The 17,927-nt window shown below is 48.8% G+C and overlaps 1 pseudogene; it reads left to right on the plus strand.

Annotated features, from left to right (window-relative positions):
• The first annotated feature begins 3,975 nt into the window (after nt 1–3,975).
• On the plus strand, nt 3,976–5,051 carry LOC124695318 (annotated as a pseudogene).
• The last annotated feature ends 12,876 nt before the right edge of the window (nt 5,052–17,927 follow it).

Raw genomic sequence — 17,927 nt, forward strand, 5'->3', positions numbered from 1 at the left:
CACCATCGTCGAGACGCCGGCAAGCGGTGCGGAAGCATAGAACGTGCCCCGCGCTGCTTTCGCGTCCTCATTGCAGAGTCGGAGGACGCCGTCATCGACGCTGTTGTCCTCTCGCCGTCGCGAGACCTCCCTCCGTCAGCAGCTTCGCAGTTGTCGCCAGAATGGGGCATTTTTTTTTTGCTTCGGTGAAGTAAAGGTGGGAGTTGAGGCAAACCTTGACATTAAAATCGATCTAACAGTAGAGAACAATTCAATCCGACCGTAGAAAATCTGGAGTTTGGTGGATTTGCAACCTCCGGAGGATTCTCTGCAGATATGCGCGGTCTAAGAGCATCCCCACTCGTTGGCGCTCCCCACGCCCAAATTCGGCGAAATTTTCGTCCGGATTGGAGGAAGATTTGGCCTGGGGAGCGCCGAAGTTCCAGCCGTCCCCCCGGCAGGAAACCCCCAACCTCGACCATTTGACATATTTCAAACAAATTTAACATAAAATTTAACAAGTTCGGCGACCAAGAGTACGAAAATTGCTGAAACAAATTCGGCGATAATCAGTACAATGTTTAACAAGTGCTGAAACAAATGAAGCACACAATTTCACAATTTTACAAACAGACAGACTAGTTGGCGTCGGCGTTGGCGTTGCTTCGGAGCCTCCATACGTGCTCCACCAGATCATCTTGCAGCAGCTGATGCATTGTAGAGTCTCGAATCTCCTGACGCATAGCAATGAAGGCGGCCCATGATGGAGGCACCTGGTGATTAGGCTGTGCAAGAGGACCCTCTCTCTCATATGGTGCTTCTTGCTCAGCCAGAGGAACCGGATGCTTTCGCTCATTTTCAATAATCATATTGTGTAGGCACACACAGCAGTTCATCACCTCCCACATCTGATCTTTGGACCAAGTCATAGCGGGAAACCGGACGACAACAAATCTCTGCTGGAGGACACCAAATGCACGCTCGACGTCTTTTCGGCAAGCTTCTTGTTTCTTGACAAACTCGCAAAGTTTGGGGGTGCTAGGGTTCGAGATAGTCTTCACAAATGTTGCCCACTTTGGATAGATACCGTCCGCAAGGTAGTATCCTTTGTTATAGTGCCGACCATTGATCACATAGTCCACCGGGGGAGCATGACCCTCAACAAGCTTGGAAAAGACCGGGGAGCAGTTTAGGACGTTGATGTCATTGTTGGATCCAGGCATACCAAAGAAAGAGTGCCAAATCTGCTTCAAGTATCACAGTGCAGCCTTTTTTGTGACCCTTGTACATTCCCTGCCACGCAAACGGACAGTTCTTCCATTGCCAATGCATGCAGTCAATGCTTCCAAGCATCCCTCGAAAACCCCTAGCTTCATTTGTTGCAAGGATCCTCTGAGTGTCTTCGACAGTGGGTGATCTCAAGTAATAGTCCCCGAACACTGCTATAACGGCCCTGCAGAACCGGTAGAAACAATCAAGGGCGGTGGACTCCGCCATCCGAAGATAGTCATCTGCACCATCACCGGGAGCTCCATAAGCCAGCATCCTCATAGCCACTGTGCACTTCCGCGGTGACGAAAATCCAACCAAACCGAGTGCAATCCGCCTTGCATCCGAAGTAGGGATCAAAGTCTCGGATGGCATACACAATTTGCAGAAATAGCTTTCGCTCATCTCGAAACGACGCCGGAAAACACTCTCACCGTGCAATGGATTGTCGGCGAAGTAGTCGGCGTACAACATGCAGTAGCCCTCCATTCGCCGTCTCGGCTTGCACTTCCGGCGACCTGGTGCCAACCCACCACGTCGACCAGTTGCCAGTCCGGCGTACATGCTTGCCAAGCAACCGAGGATCATCATGTGCTCGTCGTCTTGGGCGGCTGCTGCCATCTCTTCTTGCATAAGCTCGACGAACATCTGCTCCTCCTCTTCGTCCGAGTCCATGGCCGGCGAGGCAAATGGACGAACACCTGACGGGCGTGGTCGAGGCAACCCGAGCCGCGAGCGACGAGGAGCAGGCCAAAGTCGGAAAACAGGCCGGCGGAAGAGCAGCCAGATAGGCCGTCATCGAAAGACGGCGGAATATAAGCAGGTGGGGAAGGAGGGGTGATGGAATCTGGGCAACAAGCCGGCGGGGTGGTGCCGGCGGCGAGAGAGATACGAGGGGTGGGGGAGATTTTGAGCGAGGTGGCGGTGGGGTTCGTGTGTCCAGTCACCGACAGACGGGCCCTTCCCCACTTTTCACTCGTCCGGAGTCCCCGATAGGTCCTCGGGGGGCCGGGGATGGCGTGGGATCGCCGGATGGATTTAGGCCCAAATCCGGACGAAAACGAGGAACCGGGGGCGCGACTGGGCTGAATTTCGCCGTCCGGATGGGAAAACGTCGCTCGGGGGCCTCGTCGGGGGACGAGTGGAGATGCTCTAAATGGATGGTTGTATTGGAGATGCCCTTATCATTAGCACGTACGTAGACCACCGTCGGTAGCGTACATTCAAGTTCGTCCTTTGCTTAAGGGAAATGATCAGATTCCCCTGGGGGATACGGCGTTTGCAACCTCCACCTTGCCTGTGTGCCGCGTGTCCTCGCCACGTCCCGTGGGACCCACCAAGACCGCTTACCTTCCACGCTTTCTTCCTCCTCCGTAGTCCGCACAGTTCCGTTTAATCCCCCTTTTTTTTCTCTTTCTCTCTCTCCAACTCTACCTGCCCACTATGATTGGAGATCGAGCGCCGGCGCCGGAGATCCTGCCGCTGTTGGCTGGCTGCCACCGCGCTTCGCGGCCCACGGCGACGCTGCTGCGGGCGTAACCGACGTCGGGGCCGGCTACCGCTGCACGGCGAGGCGGGCGACCACACCGCCAGGGCCACCTTGATGGGATATCGGGCGCCGAAGATCCTACCGCCGCGCTTCGCGGGCCACGGCGTCGCTGCTGCGTGCGCTACCAACATCGGGGCCGGCCGCCGTTGCGCATCGCGACCAGCGTCGCCCGCCTCGCCGCTGCCGGTCGGACCTACGATGCGGTCCAGCTTCTCAGTGGCGGCAGCTGCGGCGTCCGGCCGCCGAAGGAGCTCCGTTAGGGCCCACGCCATGGTCATCCGTGCCTCCCGCAATGATTCCTGGTAGACTGCCTTTGCGCCGTCGCGTGGGAGTCTGGCTCCTGGATGTCCCAACCATAGTGCTACTATTGGCCAACTTGTGTGCTACCAACGCCAGCCGGGGAAGCTACACATGTATTGCGCGTTGCTACTGTATGGGGTCCTGATTTGGGGACTTTGCTCCGCTAGCTAGATAGATATATACTTTCTGCTATTTTGCTACCTCGAAGTGCTACGAAGCCGCGATGCTACAATAGTGTATTTTTCTGCTACAATTATTATACTGTTTTGCTACTTTTAGTACAAAATTATGCTATGATGTCTCCGACGAGGTTGGGTTTGCTACAATAGCATAACTTTTTTTGCTACTAGGTCTCCGGCGAAATCTTCGGCAAGGTCTCCGGTGAGATATAGGTTGATGTCTCGGGCGAGATTGCTTTTTGCTACAATGTCACAATTTTTTTTGCTACGCGGTATCCGGCGAGGTCTCCGGCGAAACTCCGGCGAGGTCTCCGGCGAAACTCCGGCGAACTCAACTCTTTTCTTTTATTTCATAGGCGAACCGTTTTTTGCTACATGCGATTGCTGCCGGGGTGTTATTTTTGCTACCGGAGGTGTTCTTTTGCTACATGCAAATCTGACCGTACATGATGTCGATCCGACGGCTGGGGACCCGGAGCTGGGAAATCAGATCCCCCGGAGGACGCCCAACACTTTCCTTTGCTTAAACGTTTTCCTTAAGCTCCTACATTTTTGGCACTAATTTCTACACTACTTAAAAATGAGGAACATGTTCCTTATTCTGCCAATATGTCAATTTTGGTCGTCCTTCCTCGCTCGCCCTGCACGCCGAACTAACTGGGCCAAGCCCAACTAAGCCCTGCGGCTGAAACTCCCCTCATGCCGCCGCCCCTCTGCCCCTGGCGCTCCACCGCGCGTTCTCCCTCCTCACCCGCGCCTTCCTCCTCCCCCGCGGCGGCCACCACGACGCTCGCCTCCTCTCCGCGCACCTCTCTCCGTCTCCTGCTCCGCCCCCACGCCCTCCGTATCCCTCAACGCCGCCGCCCGGATCCCCCATCTACGTGGCAGGTGGCACCCTCGTCCGCAGCTCCATTCCCTCGTCCTACGCGCACGTCTCCACAAGCCTCATTCAGACCTACTTATCGTGCGGTAGCATAGCCTCTACATGTAGCGTGTTTGATGAAACGGTCCACAAGGACATCTTCTGCTGGAACGTCACGATCTCGGGGTATGTGAAGTCTGGGAACTTGGCGTGCGCGCGGGCTGCGAACTGTTTGATGCTATGCCGCAGAGGAACGCAGTGTCCTGGACGTTGGGGCGTATGCACAGATGAAGCGGCCAGTGGAGGTGATCGAGGTGTTCCGGAGGATGCAGGGTGGGGGAGGGGATCGAGCCTGATGGGATAGTGTTGCTGTAGGCCTGCGGGGATCTTGGCGCGGTTGATTTGGGCGAATGGGTGCACAGGTCCGTGTTGAAGTGGGGCTTATGCTGGCATATACCGCTGATGAATGCAGTCATCGACACGTACCTCAAATGCGGGTGCGTCGGCGGTGGAGGTGTTTGAGGGCATGGAGAAGAAGAGCGTTGTGAACTGGACAACGGTGATCGCTGGATTCACGTTGCATGGCCTTGGCTTGAAAGCTGTTGAGATGTTTTGCCGGATGGGGAGGGAGAATGTGGCGCCAAATGATGTCACTTTTCTTGCGATCCTGTCGGCGTGTAGCCACATTGGACTGAATGATTTGGGTCGCTGACATTTCAATATCATGATATCCCAGTAAGGGATTAAGCTGCGAGTCGAGCATTATGGATGCATGGTCGATTTACTTGGCCGTGCTGCTCAAGACTTGGTTAAGGGCATTCCTTTCATGGCAAACGCAGCAATATGGGGAGCTCTTCTTGCTTCCGCTCACACCCATGGTAATGCTGAGCTTGGGGAACAAGCTTTGCATTAAGACATATTTTAAATAAAATAGGTGGTGTTTGTGTGCAGAAGGTCAAAATTGAGATAGCTAATCTTTGATGGACTCCTCGTTGCATGAGAGATTTGTTCTTATGATCCAAACTGTACAAGCCTTTCAGCATTGGTTACAGGTATGGGAACCATTTCCTGACTAGCGTCAGCTTCTTACTTGATAGTTTTTGTTTTTGAGCTGTTCTTAGAGCATGTCTAACAGGCCCCGTATATTTTCGCCCCTTAAAACGCGAGTAGAGGGCCCTGTATTCACTTTTCGCCGGCCGAAAATTCGTCCAAGCTAGCAGACCCCGTATAACTAAACTGTAAAAGGGAATATTCCCAAATATGCCAAAAAAAATTCATCTTCTTCATCCTCTCCTTCTTCCTCCTCTGGCCACAGCCACAGCCCCTGCCCAGCCCCTGCTCCGCCCCGTCCCGGCCGGCCCCCGCCGTCGCGCCTGCCGCCGGACCACGGCCGCCCGCCGCCGCCCGCCAAGGCCCCGCCCGCGCGCTCGCCCTGCGCCGCGCGCCCGCCGCCGCCCGGAGCTCGCCCCGCGCCCCGCTGGCCCACGGCCGCCCGCCCCCGCCCGCCAAGGCCGCGCCGCGCGCGCTCGCCCTGCGCCGCGCGCCCGCACCCGCCCCGCGCCCTGCCTACCTCGTGCCGCCGCCGCCCGCCACGGCTGCGCGCGAGCCACGGCCGGCCACGCCCGCACCGGCTGCGCTCGCTCCCGCCCGGCCGCCGCCGGCCCGGCCGCGTGCCCCCACGCCGTCCGCGCCCGCTCCGGCTGCCCGCACGCCGGCCGCGCCCGCTCCCGCTCCGGATGCCCGCCATGGCCGCACCGGCTCCAATGGACAGAAGCAGTTGCTAGCTGAAATTTCAGCCCGCCAAAGGTGAGGGGTTGGCCCTGTATTCCCCCTCCCGCCCTGCACAAGTAAGGGGCGACGACCCGCCCCGTACTCGAAAACAGCAAAAATCGAAGCGGGGGCCGATTTTACGGGGTCTGCTAGACGACCGGGTAGAGCTCTACCCCGTATATCGGCGGTTATTATACGGGTTTGGCCCTTTTAAGGGGTCTGTTAGACCTGCTCTTACTTGATAGTTACTGATTACTTGTTTCCTCTTTGCTTCTCCTTTTGCAATATACATAGATCAACCTATGTGAATTCTCTGTATAGCTCCAAGAAATATCTGGTTTTGTAAATACTTCAATGGTTGTTTACATGAGCAGGCTATCTGGTTTGTGAAAGCATGTGCTTTTATCTAAAAAATGCATTAAACATGTACTTTATATACTGCTTACATGAGTAAGATATCTGGTTAGTGTGGAAACATGTGTCTTACTACAGAGGTGCATTGCATATTTCAGAACTGCAGTGGTCTCACCTCAATTGAACCGATCTATCTTTAACCTTTTTGGGGATGCTCTTAGTATTATTTTCTTGAAAAAAGGGAGATGTGTGCTTTTGTCTTGTGAAACATGCATCTACAAGCTAGCCCGCTAGATTAACGTAGCGCGCACTCACGCACATACAAGCCAGCTATCTTGGTAGATTGTCTAGATGTGTAGAGGTAGCACTCAGGTGCAGCACCTACAATCACCTTACTAGATTGGCTATATCGATGTAGTGAATATATCAGAACTTGTAAGTTAAGTTTATGAAGCTCTTTTTTGTTTGTTTGTACAATGCAGGTTTCATGGTTCAGAGCGTATACCTTTCCTCCACACGCGCCCCCCTACTCGCCACCAGCGGTCAACGGAAGCTGACGGGGTAGTGTATCACCAGGTACCATTATTCCTCTGATCCTCCTTATCTTCCCAATGTTTGCTTTTCCAGGATGTCAAGATTGATTTGTACATAGATTTTGGACACACACTTTTGTCAATTGCGAAAGCGTAAGAGCCCTTTGTTGCTTGACATAGAATTTTGCCTTTTGATCTTGCTCAGATTAATAGAGTTAGAGACACCAATTTGGAAAAAGAAATGAGTATTGTGGTTTATTTATTTGAACATGGAGTGTATTCGCTCAACGATGATTTGTTTGTTGTTTCATACCTGCAGCTTACTTCCACTTTGTGCTAGGGATAATTTGTATCAGCCATAGGTACTTAAGCTGATATATTCTAAAAGACTAAAAGTTCTACTTAATTTTTTGTTTGTTTGGCCTGAGATCTAAATTGTGTTGGCCCTTTCAATGGACTATTTGATAATTTGGTGTAATCACTGAATGTGGACAGAGGTGAGGGCCTAACCTGAGGTGGAAGGAGGCTGCAGGGAGGAACTCTCTCTTCTTAGGGTTACAGAGATAGAAGCACCTTATATAGGTCAGGACTGGGCTGGGCCAAATGGGCCAGAACGAGAGAACAAGAAAACAGCCCAACGAGACACACCAACAGTTGTCCAACACTCCCCCTCAAGATGGGTGATAAATGTCAATCATCCCCATCTTGGCAACGGCTAGATTACACTCCTTTGAGCCCGAGTCCCTTTGTTAAACGAGTCTGCCACTGTTGTCCCGATCTCACATAAGCCAATGAGATAATCCCCGCATCAATATTTTCTTTAATAAAGAATCTGTCTATCTCCACATGTTTAGTTCGCTCATGCTTGGACAGGGTTATTTGCTATGTTTATGGCAGACATATTATCACACCACACTTTCAAGCTTCCTTGCCTTAAAATTTTCAGCTCTCTTAGAAGGTTTCGTACCCACAACATTTCACCCAGGCCCTATGACATAGCTCTGTACTCAGCTTCGGCTGTTGATTTCGAGACAACAGATTGTTTCTTACTTCTCCATGACACCAAATTTCCTCCAACAAAAACACAATACCCTGAGGTGGATCTTCGATCATCTAAGCGACTAGCCCAATCTCGCATCACAATATCCATCTACATTTAGGTGTCCATTACTTTTAAACAACACTCCTTTTCCCGGAGTGCCCTTCAAGTATCTCAAGATTCTTTGAGCTGCTTCCAAGTGTCCATCCCTCGGATCATGCATATAGCGACTCACTACACTCACTGCAAATGATATATCCGGTCTCGTGTGGCATAAGTATATTAGTCTTCCAACAAGTCTTTGATATTTCTCCTTGTTTATGGGTTCCCCGGACTCGCTGTGATTTTAGTGTTCGGTCAATAGGTGTTGAAGCCACTCGGCACCCCGAGCATGCCCATATCATCTAAGAGATCCAATGTATACTTTCTTTGAGATAGTGATATCCCTTTTGACGATCTTGCAACTTCTATTCCAAGGAAGTATCTAAGTTTTCCCAAATCTTTCACCTCAAAGGCCTGACTCAAGCATCCTTTCAGTTTTGCAATTTCCACAACATCATCTCCCGTGATGATAATATCATCAACATACATAGTAAGGATAGTGATTTTCTGCTCCGAATGTCTGTAAAATAAGGTATGGTCTCCATTGCATTGACCATAACCCATGCCACACACCACTTGTCTGAACCTGTCAAACCAGGCCCGTGGAGATTGTTTAAGACCATATAGAGATTTCTTCAGTCTACATACCTTCCCTTTAGTTTCAGGTCTGACAAACCCTGGTGGCATCTCCATATACACCTCCTCTTGAAGATCACCATGCAGAAATGCATTTTTGACATCAAGTTGATGCAAGGGCCATCCGAAATTTGCTGCACAAGAGATCAAAATTCTGACAGTGCTCATTTTTGCCACTGGTGCAAATGTCTCATCATAGTCAATGCCATAAGTCCGACTATATCCTCTTGCCACAAGTCTTGCCTTATATCTCTCCACTTTTCCTTCTGCATTTTGTTTTACAGAATAGATCCACTTACAGCCCTCACTGGATTCTTTCCTTTAGGGAGATCTGTCAACTCCCATGTTTTATTTTTCTTCAAGGCCTCTAACTCTTCCATCATAGCATTGCACCATCTCGGGTCCAACCTGGCTGCCTTCCAATCCTTAGGAACAGATACAGTTTGCAGTGAAGCAACAAAAGCCCGAAAAGTGGGTGATAATGCCTCGTAAGAAATATAATTTCCTATGTCATAGTCATCATAACTCAGTCGCTTTGGGGGCCCAACTTTCCTTATCCCTTTCCTTATTGCAATTGGCAAGTCTAGGCTATTATTGGACTCGGTCCGAGATTGATTCTCCTCTGCAGAATCTACACTTGTGCTTCCTTGATTTTCTCGGTCCAATGGGTTGCTCCCCGCCCTTGATCTTGTTGCTCCTCCGAGTGCATCTACTTGTTCCCTTTGTACTTGTCTTCTAGAGTACACAAGTGGATTCTGCAGACCATCTTTGTGGTGGTACAGGTCTAGGTGGTGTAGGTGTACCAGGAATTGCAGGAATCTCCGCAACAATAGGAATTTGTTGATGTTGTTGTTGGTCACCATCTTGCTGCTCTTGATCACCACCTTGTTGTTGCTCCCCCTCTTGAGCATCACCAAGATGGTCAAGCCCCTGGAACAAGCCACTAAGATCACTCTCACCGTCATAAAATGGTTCTGACTCGCGAAACGTAACATCCATGCTTACAAATGTCCTCCTATCAGTGGGACTCCAACACTTGTAACCCTTATGTCTGGAGGAATAGCCAATAAAGATACATTTGATAGCCCGATGATCTAGCTTGCCAACAGATGGCTCGTGATCCCTTACAAAACATGTACAGCCAAAGAGTTTGGGTGGTACAACAAAGTCATTGTTATTGAGAAGGAGTTGGCAAGGAGACTGCATACCTAGAATCTTTGAAGGCATTCTGTTGATCAAATATGTAGCGAGTCATAACCGCCTCACTCCATAAGAATTTTGGAACATTCATGGTAAACATAAGAGATCGAGCCACTTCAAGGATGTGCCTATTCTTCCGCTCAGCAACTCCATTCTGGGGAGGAGTGTCGGGACATGAAGTCTGGTGCAGTATACCTTGCGAAGATAAGAAAGCAGCAAAAGGTTTGTTGATATATTCAGTGTTGGGGCTGCATCTCGCAGCCCCTCTCTTCTTCTACCTCTGACTCTGATCTTTCTTTGTTTCTCTCACAAGAACACACGCTGTGGAAGAAACACACCCGTACACACACTTCACCAAGGAGAAAACTAGCTTTGCCTTTGTCTCCTGGTGAACACACATGCACTACATTTCTCTCTATTTTATTACTCAATGAACAATGCTTACAACTCTTAAATAGGACTTACACACGCACAACCCAGCAGCCAGTGCCTCTAACACCACGTACTAACTCACCCACTAACCTTGACCACTAACACATGACCCGGCCAACACCTCTGCATGCATAGACTTACTCTCGGCCCCTAGCACTGACATGCAGCTAACAACGTACGACTAGATAAGTGACCAATTCACTCGGTCCTACATGACCACTACTCAAACTCAACGGATCAGCTCCAAATCTTCACACACCTGCCGCTTCTCACGACCTGTTGCATCTCACAGCACAGATGCATCACGCTTTGCGCCCACATCGCACGAGCTTGGCATCTCGCCTTACCTAATCACTACTCCATACAGAACTAAAAACGAAAATCAAGATTAGAAGCTAACAATCTCCCCTTAATCTTGATTCTTCATTTTTCACTATGCAGATCACCCTCAACCACTTGCCGCACGCAGCAACCTCTCGCCATGTGGACGACACCATCGCAGCGCCGGTCACCACCATCTTGTCGTGCTTGACGCCCTCGCAGCGCCGCTAACCATGCGTATTGCCACAACTTTGCACTGGTGCTTCTGTGTTGGCTTCACACCAACTCTCCCTGATGACGATGGCATCGCACCACCGCCGTTGGCTCCCAGCGGCATCGCACCGCCGGTCACGTACCTGTTGCCGCCGCCATCACCGTCGCAGCGACTCACCTTGCGGATGGCATCACACCACCAGTCCACCACCTCCTCCTCGCAGCATCGCACTGCAAGTGACATTTAGCGGCATCCCACCACCAACAGCCTCCGCTTCGTGCCGTCGACCTCCACCTCGCATGGAGTTCGCCGACGCCATCGTTGTCGGCTTCTGCGGCATCACACCGCATCGCCTTGTCGCGCAGCATCACACCGCGGTCTTCTCTTGACGTGGACGATGCCTTCTCGATGCCGATCACCACGCCATGCCCATCCGGCAGCGTAGCGCCCCCCACCAGCCGCATCTAGTAGCTGGCTTCCATCTCCCATGGAGTTCGTCGCGCCTCCGCCATGGATCAACCTGGCTCTGATACCAAATGTTGGGGCTGCATCTCGCAGCCCCTCTCTTCTTCTACCTCTGACTCTGATCTTTCTTTGTTTCTCTCACAAGAACACACGCTGTGGAAGAAACACACCCGTACACACACTTCACCAAGGAGAAAACTAGCTTTGCCTTTGTCTCCTGGTGAATACACATGCACTACATTTCTCTCTATTTTATTACTCAATGAACAATGCTTACAACTCTTAAATAGGACTCACACACGCACAACCCAGCAGCCAGTGCCTCTAACACCACGTACTAACTCACCCACTAACCTTGACCACTAACACATGACCCGGCCAACACCTCTGCATGCATAGACTTACTCTCGGCCCCTAGCACCTGACATGCAGCTAACAACGTACGACTAGATAAGTGACCAATTCACTCGGTCCTACATGACCACTACTCAAACTCAACGGATCAGCTCCAAATCTTCACACACCTGCCGCTTCTCACGACATGTTGCATCTCACAGCACAGATGCATCACGCTTTGCGCCCACATTGCACGAGCTTGGCATCTCGCCTTACCTGATCACTACTCCATACAGAACTAAAAACAAAAATCAAGATTAGAAGCTAACATTCAGTACCATTATCAGTTCTGATCACTTGCACCTGAACATTGAATTGGTTTTTCACATATGCACAAAAACTCTGGAAACAAGTGAACACTTCATCTTTGTGACGCATAAGATAAATCCAAGTCATTCTGGAATAGCAGTCAATAAAAGTCACAAAGTACTTCATGCCACTTACTGACACAACAGGACACGTCCATACATCAAAGTGCACTAACACAAATGGGGATACACTTCTGATCCCTCTACTAACATAAGAGGTTCTCGTATGCTTAGCATATTCGCAGGCATCACAACATAATTTGGTTTTGTCCACTCCATTCATTACATCAGGAAAAAACTCGAAACATTTTATCAAACGCCATGTGGCCCATTCGACAATGATGAACTAGTGCCATACTCTCCTTTCCTCCAACAATCGCAACAAGCACCGAACTAGCATCATGCCCCATCTTGTCACGATCTATGTGCCAAAGACCTCTATGCCCGGTTGCGGTCCCAATCTTCTTGCTGCTCTCCCTTTCCCGAATTAAAAACATATATCTATCAACTATTATACGGTAGTCCTGCTCGATCAATCGGGGCACTTAGAGATAGAAGATTTACTGGAAAAGCAGGAACATGTAGAACCGATGACAATTTTATGTTGGGTGTACATTGAACCGACCCTCCCCTTTTATAGATTGTGCTATGCCATCTGCTGTTTGGATAGTGCCTCTATGTGCGGGAGGATACTGAGTATAAGAGTCAAACTCACTAATATTTCCAGTAACATGTTTGGATGCTCCAGAATCAAGAATCCAATCTGAATTAGTATTATGAGTGGCTATAGAAACTCTATCAATATTACCTTCATCTTTGTAGACATAGTGAGCAAAGTTCCCAAAGGTTGCTTCATTTTGTCCTTCTTCCTTTGATTGTCCCCGAGAGGTACCGGTAGTTGACTCTGAAGTCGCTGCCATATGTGCCTTGGGTGATATAGCGTGCTGCTTGTCCTCCACCCCTGCCATACTGATATCCATATGGCTGTCCACTACCTCTGCCATAGTGTTGTCCACCACCTCTGCCATAGTGTTGTCCACCACCTCTTCCATAGTGCTGTCCATATGGCTGTCCATTACCTCTGCCATCACCTCTTCCTCTGTAGCTTCCTCTGCCATGTGTGTATCCTCCTCTCCCCCTACTGGATGTAGCAAAGGAGGTACACTGATGCTTCAAGTGTCCCTTCTGCCCGCAAGTATAGCAGTGTAAGGGTACATTGCCCCTATGTGTGGTTTTGGTAATTAATGACAACCCCTATGGACTAATGTTTCCATTGTGTTTATATGAAGGAATATTCCATAGGTACTACTTGTATTCCATGTGTTGGATTCAAGTATGGATGCCATGAAGATAAAAGTATACCTTGGGTATTGGCATCAAGATCATCGGTTATGAAGATATATATATGTGATATGATCAATAAGAAGAAATGAAGATGGAGTTCTTATGTGGAACTCAATATTAGCCATGCTCTATCTTATGTGAGTATGAGAAGATACAAGGTTGATTTGGGCAAGCTCAAGATGAGCATCTTGAGTGAATCACATGCTTGAAGCTTGCCGTCCATTTGGTGATAATGGACATGTGAAGATGTGCATCAATGAAGCTTTCCCATCATTGTGTATGGGGGAGCATTTGTGAGTATACACGAAGCGACAATGATCAAGTGATGGGATGCGCAAGGCAAAGGTATAACCTTGATAGGTTTTCCTTTTACCGGTCTCAAGGTGGATGTTGGGAGACCGGATTATAGGATAGATAGCCGCACTATCAAGAGGGGCTTTCGGTTGGGTAACTTGATCACATCATCTTAGGGAGCTCAATCCTTGCATGCGTTGCATATTCTTATTGCTTCTTGGTATTTCTCGGTGTGAGGTTCTTGAGCTTGTTGCTAGCTTTACAACAAGCTCAAGTTCATCGAAAACGGAGTTCACATGCATCTTCTATTGCGTTTTCGATGTTGGGTGATTTTACCGGTTATTCATGATATAAGGTTCTACCTTTTATATTCATGATAAAATCCCCTCCTACAAATTCTTGGTTTTTCACTTTCTATTAGATAGCATTCGTTGTTATCTTTCAAACAAAATTGGTTTCATGTTAATCGGAGTTCGGGAGCAATAGTTATTAAAGAAAAGGTAAAGAAAAGAAAAAAAGGGGGGAGGCGGCCGGTTGCCGACCGGCCTGCCGGACCGCATGCCGGCCCACCCGGTCGACCGGGCGGCCACCGGCCCATGTGCCGGCCAGCCCAGCTAGCCCTCCGGTCCGACCGGACCGTAACCGGGCCGCCGTCCCATCCGGCCCAGCGCCCGGCGCCCCACCGGGCCGCCCAGCTGCTCACCCGGCCCGACCGGGGCCTCCTCCGGACCGAGCGTCGCCTCCCTTACGCGCCGCCCACGCGCGGCCGGGGCGCCCGGCTTGCCCCGCCGGGCCTGGCCGCTCCGAGCGGCCCACGCGCCCCGCCCGGCTGGCGGGCCGGCCCGACCGGACCGGCCACCGGCCTCCTCGGTCTCGGGACGGTCGACCGGCTGGGCCGCCGGTTGGGCCACTTTTTGGAGCTTTTTTCTGCCCGTTTTTCTGTCTTTTTCCCCCAACAGTTATTTTTCCACTTGGGCTATAAATACCTTTCTTCCACCTTGAGCCCAGGGAGTTCTTCCCATTCTCTCACCTCCATTGTTGCTATTTGAAGAACTTGCTCTCCCCCTTGATTCCTCCAACCATTCTTGCTCATATTTGAGGATTTGAGAGATGAGATCTAGATCTACACTTCCACCAAACCATTTCTTCTCTAAGTGAGGGAATCTCTTGGGATCTAGATCTTGGAGTCTTTGGTTGACTTTCCCCCTTGTTCTTCCTCTCCAATCTCATCCTAGCATTCGTTGCTTTGGTGGGATTTGAGTGTGAAGGACTTGAACACCTCCGGTGTTCTTGCTTTGCATCATTGCATAGTGTTGAGCTCTCCACCACGATTTGTTCGAGTGAGAGACCGTGAGCTTGTTACTCTTGGAGGGTGACCTCCTAGTTGGCTTGGTGATTGGTGCTCCGGTGATCTCTTCAAGAAGATTGTGAAGAGGCCCGGGCTTCTCCTTCGTGGAGCTTGTGAAGTGGTTGTGGAGCTTGCCATCTCCGGAGCGGAGGAAAAGCTAACCATAAGGAAAGGGCCATTATCCTTCGTGGGTGTGGTTCGGAGAATAGGGTGAGCCTTCGTGGCGCGGGGAATCCTTCGTGGGACCTCCACTCCTCCAAACGTTACGTACCTTGTTGCAAAGCAAGGGAACACGGGAATACATCCTCGTCTCCGCGTGCCTCGGTTATTTCTATACCCGAGCTCTCTTTCCTTGTGATAGCCATCGTGCTTGAAGTACATATATCTTGCTATCACTTGTGCTACATATATCTTGTGCCTATCTTGCTTAGCTCTAGTTGCTATTGTTACACTTAGTTGAGCTTAGCATATTTAGGGTTTGTGCTTGTAAACCAAACGATAGTTTAATTCCGCATTCTTACAAGACAAATCCGCAAGAGTTTGTAATTGCCTATTCACCCCCCCCCTCTAGGCGACATCTCGATCTTTCAATTGGTATCAGAGCAAGGTCTCTCCTTGTTTTAGGCTTCACCGCCTTGAGAGTAAAGATGTCGGCTAGTATAGTGCACAATGACACAATTGTCTTTAATGGCACAAATTATCTTTTGTGGCGAAATTGCTTGCTTTGTAACCTTCGGACCTTGTGTCCTCATATAGAGCAATTTATAGATGTCGGTTTTTCTCCTCCAATGGATTCTCAAAATCTATCTTTAGAGGATGAGAAAAACTTACATCTTGAAGCTCAAGTATCTAATGAGCTTTTATTCTCCTTGAGACCCGATTTTCGTAGGTTCTTGATATATATAAAGAGAAAATCGTCTCATGAGATGTGGATCAAGCTTAAGGAAATGTTTGGTGGATCCACTTCTCAATTGGTCGGTGGTGACTCCGAGGAGCTCTCTTCCCCTTCACATCATGAAGAGCTCCAAGTTGCTTCCACCTCCGGTCGTGATGAGTTATCATCTTCTTCCACTTCACCAACGTGTAGCAAGACACGAGGTAGTGATATGGTGAGTGGTGAGGAAAATTGCAATGTTTATATTGTGCTCAATAGTGATGATTCTTCATCTCTATCCCATTGCAATGCTTCCTCTTTGGACTTGAACACATCTAGCATTGAAAATAATCTACATGCTTGTGTTGATAGTCCTTGCATATCATGTGTAAATTGCTTACATAAATCCCATGATGATATGCTTGCCTTGTCTTGCTCGCATAATCAAAATGCTTCTATTTCCTCTAGTTTTTTGTTGACTAATAATGTAGAGGAAACCGAACACTCTATGGATCAAGACATGTTTTCAAATGAGGATTCAAGAATTTCTTCATCTTCATCCTCCGGTATGCACATGTGCCTTATGGCAAATGGATCAAAGGTATCTCCTACTTTGACTCCTAACACTTCCTCTAATGATGAGAGTGATGATGATGATAATGATGAAGAATATAATATCTTGGTGCATAATATGGCAATGGTATATGCTTCTCTTCATGGTAATAAAGAAGCTCGTGCTAATCTCGAACACTCTATGGATACCTTGAGTAAATATAGGGAAACCATAGTGGAGTTGGAGTCCCATGTTGAAAATGGGGAAATGAGATTCACTCTCCTCAAGCATGAGCTAAAAGATGAGAAGCATACAAATTTTATGCTTACACAAAAATTTGAATCCTATATGCATGAAAATGAGAAAACTATTGTTGATGCTTGTGCTACTAACTCTAATTCTTGTGAAGCATCTATCTTAAAGGAGAATGTTGAGTTAAGGGCTCAACTTGAGTTGCTAACTAGCAATTATAGGGAATTGGAAGAAAGTCATAAAAAGCTCTCGGGCTCTCATGATGACCTTCTAATTTCCTATGATGGGCTAAAGTTAGCTCATGAGGCTAGTATCACCAAGGTAACATCTTGTGAGCCTCATGTGGACATTAGCACAATCTCTACTACAAATGCTATATTACCATGTGCTAGTCCTTGTAATCCATCTAGTCAAACTAGTGATACACCTTGTGTTGGATTACTTTCTTTGCCTTGTTGCTCTAACAATGAAGCTTCTACTTCCTCTAGTACTTGTATTTCTACTAACCATGTAGAGGAAATCAAAGAGCTCGAGGCCCAAGTCCTTTCTTTGAAGAAAGACTTGGAAAAACGTCATGAAGGGAAATCCGCACTTGACAACATGCTAAGCGTGCAACAATCCCCCAATGACAAGAGTGGACTTGGATTCAACTCCAATAACAAGAAAAAGTCCAAGAGCAAGAGAAACAAGAAGAAGGGCCAAGATAAAGTCAATAATCCGGCCAAGTTGGTTTGCTTCAAGTGCAAGGTTGAAGGGCATCATGTTAGATCATGCCCATTGAAGAAGAAGAAGCACTTGAGTGAGAAACAACAAGGGAAACGACCACAAGGTCAAGGTCAAGCTCATGCTCGACCTCAAGTTGAAGATAGGCCACTTCCCAAGAAGAATCAAGATATTGTTCCCCAAGAGAAGAAATCAATAAAGAAGAGAAAGGGGAACACTTGCTACTTATGTCGTAAGAAGGGGCACTTTGCTTCTTCTTGCTTAGGTGGTACCTTATCTAACCCTATAATTGTTGATAATGATTATTCTCTAGGGAAGGATAAGGATGGCAATGTGTTTGCCAAGTTTGTTGGAACTCAAAGTGGTTTCAAGAAAAGAACCATTTGGGTTTCCAAGCCTATTGTGACTAACCTCTTAGGACCCAACTTGGTTGGGGACCAACAATCTCAAACTTGATCAATAGGTACAAGTGGAGGTCATTGGAGATTTGGCTACTTCATGAAGAATTAAGGGATCTTCATATATTATATTTTGACCAAGCCAAGTCATATGGATTATCATCTATATCTTATATCCAATGTTCCTCCTTGCGGTAACTTACACTTCAACTCATCATATTTATTGTAAGTTA

Source organism: Lolium rigidum, chromosome 3 (assembly GCF_022539505.1).
Source record: "Lolium rigidum isolate FL_2022 chromosome 3, APGP_CSIRO_Lrig_0.1, whole genome shotgun sequence".
Classification (NCBI taxonomy): Eukaryota; Viridiplantae; Streptophyta; class Magnoliopsida; order Poales; family Poaceae; genus Lolium; species Lolium rigidum.